We start from the raw sequence: 9,511 nt of genomic DNA, 5'->3' as shown, positions 1-9,511 counted from the left end.
ACTCATACCGGGCAAAAAATCTGGAAAATTTTGAATTCAAACGCTGAGAGTGTAGTTAAATAAAGGCCATCTCTTCTATTTTAACGAAAGTGGTCGTGGCCTAGTGCTACGCCAGCCTTTCCTCAACAGCACGTTGTGGGTTCGAATCTTGACACACGCTTTTTAATTTCTTTTTGATATGCAAAAGTTAAAAAAAGCAAGAAATTTGTTGGACTGGACAGGTGTCTAACTCGTGACCTTTTAGCAAGGGGGAGTTCAGCTTGAATAGCCACTACGCCAGGAGCAGATAAGTGATAACTTTGGGAGTTAAACCTCTATCTATATCGATTTCAAAAATATTTGAATTCAAAATTTAATTTCAAATTTTGTTTGAATTTTTTCCGGTGTTTCGCGGTTACCATGGTAACCGCAAATTCCGGTGCCCCTCGAGAAAAAATGTCCACTTGGGATCCAAAACCTTGACCGGGACGTCGAGGACTACGACCTCAGGCTGTCTGCCGCCACGAGCCAGCGGTCCGCGGAGCCGCTGAAGGAGCTCCTCCTGCGGCTCAACGGCACCCCAGGCGTGCCACCGGTGACCTGCGTGCTGCCGACGGTGTTGATGAGCTTCGCGCTGGACGTGCCGCGGGAGCTGGGCGCGCCGAGCATGGTGCTCTGGACTTGTAGCGCTGCATCGCTGATGGCCCACATGCGGCTCCGGGAGCTAACGGAAAGAGGCTACGTGCCACTCAAAGGTAACACCTCGAACCAATTTATATCAAAAAAGATCGATGCTGAAGGGGTCACTCATCTCCAATATGCGGATGACACTATCATTATGGTAGACCTAAATGAATCCTACATCGCTCACCTCAAGTTTATTCTTTTGTGCTTCAAGGCACTGTCGGGTCTCAAAATTAACTTCTCTAAAAGTGAGGTCATAGTTACTGGTGTGGATAATATCGAGGCCTTAAGGGTGGCCCACCTCCTCAATTGTAAGCTGGGATCTTTCTTGTTTAAATATCTGGGCTCCCTATCTCCCCTGATATGCTTTATGAGAAAGAATTTGCTCCTGCCGTGGCTAAAGTGGGCAATAGGGTCCTCCTTTGGCGAGATAGATACAATACTAATGCTGGGAAAGTGGCGCTGATCAATGCTTGCTTATCCTCCTTACCAATGTTTTTCATGTGCTTCTATCTGCTCTCGGTTGGCACGCACACATGCTTTCATAAGCATAGAGGTGTTTTCTACTAGAATGTGGCAGACAATAGGCGCAAATACAGATTTGTCAGGTGGAAACTTATGTGTAGACCAAAAAATCTTTGGGGGTTGGGCATTATTAACACTACCATCATGAATAAATGCCTACTGATTACATGGTGGTGAAAAATTATGACAACAGGAGTTGGATCCTTATGGTTCTCTATCCTTCAAGCTACGCACTTCCCTCTTTCTATCCCGTTGTTTGCTTCTGCGCATGGAGGCTCACAATTCTGGAAGGATTTGGTCAAAGTTAGGCCTTTGTTTTTGGTCCATGTTAAGTTTGTTATCGGGGACGGCTCCTCTGTTTGCTTCTGGCTTGATTAGTGGTGTGGAGACTCACCTCTGTCTGTGAGTTTTCCCACACTCTTTTCCTATTGTCCCAACCCAAACATCTCAATCGCCGAGCTCTCGGCTAATAATTGGGACTTGGTCTTTTCGTCATTCCCTATCTCATGTAGATTTTGAAGATTGGCAAAGACTTACTGTTTTCTTCCCTACGCTCTTGGAGAACGTGGACTCGGTGGTCTAGCCCCATACCTCTCCAGTTCATTTTTCGGTTAAGTATGTATATTCAAAGCTTGTTGGCGGATCTCCCACCAACAAATTTAATCTGGTTTGGCGGGCTCGTATTCCCCCAAAGGTGAAGATCTTCATGTGGCAAGCTTTTCGAGGGCGTTTGCCCGCGGCGGACCAGGTCCATAAGAGGAATGGCCCGGGATCGGATTTCTGCGCCCACTACGGTGCTTTGGAGGACACGAATCACATTTTTTTCCACTGTGTTTTGGCCAAGTTGGTCTGGAGATGTGTTAGATCCTGGCTCGAGGTCTCATGGGACCCCTCATCCTTCTCTAAGATTCGGGCCCTTGCTAATTCTTTGACTGGCGTTTCTAAAAGGTTCTTCTGGGTTGGCCTTGGAGCTATGTGCTGGTCTTTATGGACGACTAGGAATAAAATTTACCATCGACCATGTTTTCCCTGCTAAGCCTGCTGATTGCTTATTTAAATCATGTATGTTCCTGTAGCAGTGGAGAACATTGACTAAGACGGAGGACTGGGATGCTCTTGATCTCCTGATATCTAAAGTGCGGGCCTCGGCGTCTTCCCTAGCCAGACAGGAGCATGTTGCTTTGTTGCTTTGGCGTTGACTAGTTGTTGGCTATGTCATTCTTAGTTCCTCCGGCCTGCGTGCCGTACGTGTGCTGGCCTGGGAGCCATGTATCTCTCCTTTAAACTTTGGGTGAGCCCGCGTTTGGGGCAACATTTCATCTGTCTGTTTCGTTGGTTGTTAGTGTTCGAACTCTGTCTGGTGTCTTTATCTATAAAGTCGCGCGCATGCCTTTTATCTAAAATCTCCACGGGAGATCCTGATTATGCACTTAGTCATACATTGTACTGTTGTTGAGCAGATTGAGTGGTAAGTGTGGCCTTGTAAGTCGGTACTTCCGCCCCTTTGAGATGAATTCTCAATAGTCCCGCGATGAGGGATATTTTACATCGGGACTCACGACGATGAGGTCCAACTCCTCTCTCTCTCTCTCTCATTCTCTCTCTCTCTCTCTTTATATATATATATATATATATATATATATATATATATATATATATATATATATATATATATATATATATATATATATATATATATATAACTCCAACGTGTTGATGAAGATAGCTCCAACGGTGAATTCCTACTCTGACAAGGTATCAAAAATAGCTCTAGATTAGATTGTTGTGGAACATGGGTTGGTGACGGTGAAAAAATTGCTCAATAAATCTTTTTGGAGGTTTCGAGAGATTATAAAGGCATAGTATCGAAACTTGATGAACATGGCCGAAGAGAAACCTGTGGGTTGTTGTGGCCGCGGGCAACAATGACGCCTTGTGGGCTTCGTCTCCTCCCTGGAGGCATTGTCATGGCCATGTCCATCCCCTGATCAGGCACCGGTGGAAACCTTAGGCTCGGTTTGCCGGGCCATGCAGCGTTGGCGCCATGGCGTCGTCCTCTCCTTGGAGATGCTGCTTGGGTGCTCAGGGTGTCTTCCGGAGGAGTAGCTGGTGTGGGTTGCCTCTTTTGCCTCGGCGGCGAGGCTTGGGGTGCCGTGTTGTCATGTGTTGGTTGATGTTGTGAGCATGGGCATCCGGGATGCAATGCACTCCATCTTCGGCGCTTATTTCTGATGTCTTCCCCGAGTCAGGCTAGCTCCTTCTGTCCACTTGTCGATCTCCTAGGTGCTAAGAGTGTAGGGTGCGTTGATCTAGTTTGGTTTGGAGTTTTTGCATGCTCCAATTGAGAAACAATAAAAAAATCCGTTTCTCAAAACTCAATGTGATTTTTACAACTCTTTGCCTCGAAACATTGCCTTAATTTATTCAAAAAATAATAAAACATTGACTTATTATAAATTTTCGAGCAACTTGGCAAAGCTTTGTTTTTTGAGCAACTTACAGTAAACTTACTAGTATTTGTTTCATTGTTTGTACTGTTATTACATACGTATGTTTGCAGACGAGAGCTGCTTGACGAACGGACACCTGAGTAGAACGGTCATCGATTGGATCCCGGGCATGCCGCGGATCAGCCTCGGAGACACCTCCAGCTTCGTCTGCACGACTGACCCGGACGATTTTGGCCTCCGTTTCAACATCGTGGAGGCCAACGGCTGCACCAAGGCCGGCGCGCTCATCCTCAACACCTTCGACGACCTAGAAGCCGACGTCCTCGCCGCTCTCCGCGCCGAATACCCCCGCATCTACACTGTCGGTCCCCTAGGCCCCCTCCTCAACCACCACCTAAGGCCAAGGGACGACGACGCCTCCGGCTCCGCCAGCGGCCTGGGCCTGTGGAAGCAGGACACCGAGTGCCTCGCGTGGTTGGACACGCAACAACCAGGCTCCAACGTGTACGCCAACTTTGGCAGCCTTACGGTCCTCTCCACCGACCAGCTCGCCGAGTTCGCGTGGGGCCTCGCCGCCAGCGGCCCCGTTTCTCTGGTCCATCTGGGACAACCTCGTCCTCGGCGCTGGCTTGAGCTCACTGCCGGCGGAGTTCGTCGCGGCGACTGCAGGGCGGTGCTTCCTGACCACGTGGTGCCCGCAGGATCAGGTGCTAGGGCACCCGGCCGTGGGGTGCTTCCTGACGCATAACGGGTGGAACTCGACCTGCGAGAGCGTGGCTGCCGGAGTGCCGATGGTGTGCTTGCCGGGGTTCGTCGACCAGTACACCAACTGCAAGTACGCCTGCGAGGTGTGGGGTGTGGGCGTCCAGCTTGACGACGAGGTGAGGAGGGAGCAGGTGGCTAGCCACGTCAGGCATGCGATGAAGGCGGAGGACATGCGGGGGAGCACGGCTGGGTGGAAGGTCAACGCGGAGGAGGCCGCGGTGCCCGGCGGGGTGTCCTGGGAGAACCTGCGGAGCATGGTCAAGGAGCTCGGCTTTGTCAATGCTGAAGCTTGAGGAGTTTGACTGATCGATCAGGACCTTTTATCGGGGTCAGTCCCGCTCCGTCTGCAACTGCATCGGTGATGCCAATAAAGTATTCCCTGTAAGCCACTGCTCGTACCCTATTCACTTACTTGGTAACTTGGTAGTATTATGAGTATGGCTGGTTTCCGAGCAGGACAGGACAGAGAGAGCGGTTGGATGGATGGATGGAAACGATCTTGTGGAGACGCGCTCGCGTGCACTGAAACCAGCGAGTCGATGGATGGCATGCTTCCTTCCCTTGCATTCCCTTTTCTTCTTCTTCTTCTCTTCTAAGGCCCTGTTTGGTCCTAGGATTTTTTTTAGTCTCAAGTCCCTAAAAAGTCCCTATCTTTTTGGTTCCTGAGACTTATAAGTCCCTATAAGACCATATTATAACTATAAGTCCATATAAGTCCCTCCTTGAGAGTCTTATTTCATAAGTCCCAACTGCCCACTTTAAGTCCCTATAAGTCCCTCCTATTTGGTTTAGATGGGACTTATAAGGACTTTTTTAAGTCCCTAAGCCAATAAGTCCCTGGAAACAAACACCCTTTAATTCTCTTCTCCGTTGCGAGCGAGCGCAAACTTCACATCTCCTCTTTCTTTAATTTTCCCCACGACACCAACCTCTCCTACTTCCCACGCCGGCGCCGGCGACGGCGAGGAGACCTCAATCGCCTGCCGTAGCCTCACGCTGCCATCCGCGCGCGAGTCCTCAAGCATCACGGTCCCGGACCACCACCCAATCGACCGACCAACAGCCGCCGTCGATTCAGACTCGAATTCCGAGCCCGAGCCAGGCAGCAACCTTTCTCCCATTCTGCGCGTCGCCGTCTCCCACGTGAAGCTCGACCGTCGCCGTTGCCCGACCTTTCAGAAATCCACCTACCGCGGAGGGAGCCTAGCTAGTAGCTACCTTCCCCGGTTCCGGCCATGGTGATTTCGGTCGACGGAGCCCGTACCCCAAAAGCCACCGCCAGAGCTCCCATCCCAACCTCTCTCTCCGGGGGCGTACATACCACGCCGTGGCCGTGCACGTCCATGCATGCATGTGCATGTGCTCCATCGGCGCCCAAGACGTACGGCGGCGACAATCGTTCTCCCAACTGCACACGTCTACGCCGGCGATGGTGCCAGCCGCGCACACCTAGTGCACGCTACTGTGATGTGATCGGCGACCAAAACGGCGCCATATGGATCGTCGCCACCCTGATTATTAATTTCACTCAACCAACAGCCAAGGAATCGTTGGTCGTCTTCCCTGCCTCCGGCATGGCTCCGCCGTGGCCGTGGCCCCATCTCCTCCTCCTCCTCATTCGGAAGGAATCTACATGCCATCGGCGGCTCCACCTCCAGCCGGACCTCCCTCCCCGCCGTTCCGCACCCTCCCGGACCACCACGTCCGCCGTCGACTCCGGCCGGTTCGAATTCCGAGCAAAGCAGCAACCTTTTCTCCCATTCCGCGCGCCGACATGACATGAAGCTGCCCGGTAATCGACCACGGCCACGGTCTACTCACTCCTCGACAGGGTCAAACTCTCAGAGTTCTCGACTCACAAATCCACCCGCTGCGGAGGTTCCCCAGTTCCGGCCATGGCGATTTGGTTGCCACCGTCGGACGCCTCCGGTGCTCCTCCGTCGTTCGTTCGACTCGACCTCCGAGTTCGGTGAACGGAGCACGTACCCCAAAAGCCACCGCGCGCAAGAACTCCCAACCTCTCCCTCCGGTCGGGGGACCGTACATACCCCGCCGTGCACGTCCATGCATGCATATGATGCATGTGCTCCATCGGCGGCTAGAATCGCGATCGATGTAAACCAACCTGCAGATCGAGCCTGGCTAAGGAATTGTCGGTGTGCCCGTACGTCTTTCCCGCGTCCGGACGGCGGCATGAACTAATGGCTCCTCCGTGGCACCATCTCCTCCCCGGCGGCCCTCTGATGAATCGTATCGTACATCAGCGATCCATCTCCAAATCTAATAATCTAATCAAACCTACAGCTACAGTAGCACACACATGCACACGCGCCCGAGAGAGAGATACGGGATTTCTATTCTTCTACTGTATTAAAAAGTCTATTTTGTACTTCCTCGGTTTCTTTTTAAAGTTTGACTAGTTTTGTAGGAAAATATATCAACATTCGCACTATAAAATCAATATTATTATATGCATGATGAATTCATTTTCATAACATATAACTTTAGAATAATAGATGTTGATATTTTTTTCTATAAAGTTAGTCAAACTTTACAAAGTTTGACTTTGACCAAAACTTATATGCAAACTAAAGAGAAACAGAGGGAATACTGTATTGTATATAGGATCGGAAGCCGTATGTTTGTCGCAAGATTCGTGTATATATATGTGTGTTTTGCTACTTGCCCGTTAGTGCTAACTACTCCCTCCGTCCGGAAATACTTGTCATCAAAATGAATAAAAGGGGATGTATCTAGATATATTTTAGTTTTAAATACATCTATTTTTGTCAATTTTGATGACAGGTTTTTTCGTACGGAGGGAGTATATACTCGTATAAGTTGATTCGAATTTGGATGGTAATCATGGCTAGCGGCTTACTACTCCCGGTCGTCCCCCGCTGCGTTTGCTACTTGATTCCCACGATCTACAATCCCCAAGCTGACGCCAGCGAATGAGAGGAAGGAAGTTGATGCTACGGCCAGGTGCAGGGTGGAGGCGTCTTGGCCCTCACCTCCCGTAAATTCTAAAAAACTGAAAGTTTAAGAGTTCAAACTGTTGAAAGTTGAGGTTTCAGATTTTTCAACATTCTTAAAGTTTGAAAGTCTAAAAAGTACTCCCAAAAAAATATCCCGAGAGTTTGACATTTCCAACTGAATTTTTGTTAAGTTGCCACAAGCATTTTTTGAAGTGTACGCATGGATTTTTGAAACATGTCAAAAGGGACAAAATCCAGAACTGGAAAGTGTGATCATGCGTGACTTTCCAAAAATGGAAAGGTCGACGTGTCGATGGCGCACCTCATGCGCTAGATAGCCCAGTACATCTACCAGTCTCGAGCACTAGAATGATAGTGGTTGCAGTTTTAGGGAATATGACTTTGCCAAGTTGCTCTAGAGTTTCCTTTCTTTCTAAAGGCCCCTTCAAAACCATTATAAAGGCTCGAGTTTTAAGGAATCTCCTAGAGTTTCTCCCATGTATCACCGAGTACATCCATTTGGGTTGGGAGAGAGAGAGAGAACGACGTGACCTTCATTGTGAAATGAGTTGGAAATGATAGAGCCCCTAGGATTCCATGATCACATAACTTGTTGAGGTATGTATACTCCTTTTCCCCGAAATAACATTTTTGTTATCCTACTGAAAAAGCAACTAAAAAACTATTCCAATGATCACTAGTATTATTAATTCTTCCCAGAATTAACAAAGACGTCACAATGAGGAATTTGAGTTCCTAAGCTACAAGCAAGTTGTGTGGTTCCTAAGCTACAAAACCGAGTGTCGGATTTCAGATAAAGCGAACCGACCAACAGATTTGTTGTACCGCCCCTCTCCTCTGCCATACGGTTGGCAGCGAGGTCCTAGGTGTATGAGAGAAGGAGACGGGGCTACATGAGGGGGCGACAACCCACGCGCAATGATGGAGGGACTCAGAATGAAAACTAAGACTAGCCACAATGCATAGTAACATACACTAGTAACATAAGTGTGGTAACATACAAAGCTTCATTTATTAGGTTATAGACTCATATTGCATTGGGACATGTGATGTTACAGCAACTAGCTAAGTTACTAGTACTACATCTCTCCTCATTAACTCATTGCCACATAAGCAAATTTGCTGAGTTGGACTCGATGTTACTACCGAAGTTACTCCCACTGTGGCTAGTCTAAGAGACCGCACTGAGTGCGGCCCACCTCACCGGCTCAGGCGGGGAAGGGGGAGGCGTGTACGGAAGTGCAGCCGGGCTGGCGGGCGGGGAGAAGGGGCATGCGTGCAAGCTTGTGCCCCTGTCTTAGTGTATCAGGTTGATAATCGACATGCATGCACCCATTGTTCTGGAAAAACAAAGCATATGTTGGTTTCGTTTGATCGACATGGAAAATTGAAGCCATGCGTGCATGCACTCGTACGTACTACCTCTTGATATGTTTTGCCACCGTGTGTTTCCCGCCTGAACGTTTCCCACCAAATTTCTCGCACCATGTGTTTTCCGCCTGATATGCGTCGCTTGAAAGCCACCCGTCCAAATACTCGCATCATGGACCATGAAGCCTTACTTCGGCTTTAGTTGACGAGTGGCTTGCTTCGAACCATGAGAGCTTGCTTGGAGTGTTGTTGACTTCCTTAACTTGTGTTGACTGGCATTGACTTTTGTTAACCATTCATGTGATGTGCCATGTAGGATATGGGCGGGACCTTGAGTAGGAGAGTTATTGCTATAACACTATCTGTCGATCTATTTTTTTTTTGCGATGGACATTATTTAACTACTCGAGCAACCTAGCTAGCCTTGGATGACAACGGCAATAGGACGGATGAAGTCCAGCAACTTAGCGTCGAAGGGCCGCGGCCCCTGTTTGACGAACGGACACCTGAGTAGGACGCTCATCGATTGGATCAGGCTCGGAGACATGCATGTCCAGCTTCATCCGCTCAACCGACTCGAACGATTTTGGCCTCGTTTTCAGCATGGTGGAGGCCAACGGGCTCATCCTAGAACACCTTGGACGACCTAGCTAGAAGCCAACGTCCTCGCCACCCTACGCGCGCATCTACACCGTTGGTCGGTTCGGCTCCCTCAACCAACTCCCACCTCCCTACCCG

General features: G+C 49.3%; 1 pseudogene; it reads left to right on the top strand.

The window, feature by feature from the left end:
• Positions 1 to 4,696, top strand: part of LOC119309036 — a 5,234-nt pseudogene extending 538 nt beyond the window's left edge.
• Positions 4,697 to 9,511: the final 4,815 nt, after the last annotated feature.

This window comes from Triticum dicoccoides, chromosome 5B (genome assembly GCF_002162155.2).
Source record: "Triticum dicoccoides isolate Atlit2015 ecotype Zavitan chromosome 5B, WEW_v2.0, whole genome shotgun sequence".
Classification (NCBI taxonomy): domain Eukaryota; kingdom Viridiplantae; phylum Streptophyta; class Magnoliopsida; order Poales; family Poaceae; genus Triticum; species Triticum dicoccoides.
The sequence above is the reverse complement of the archived record's forward strand: the minus strand, read 5'-3'. Positions and strand labels throughout refer to the sequence as shown.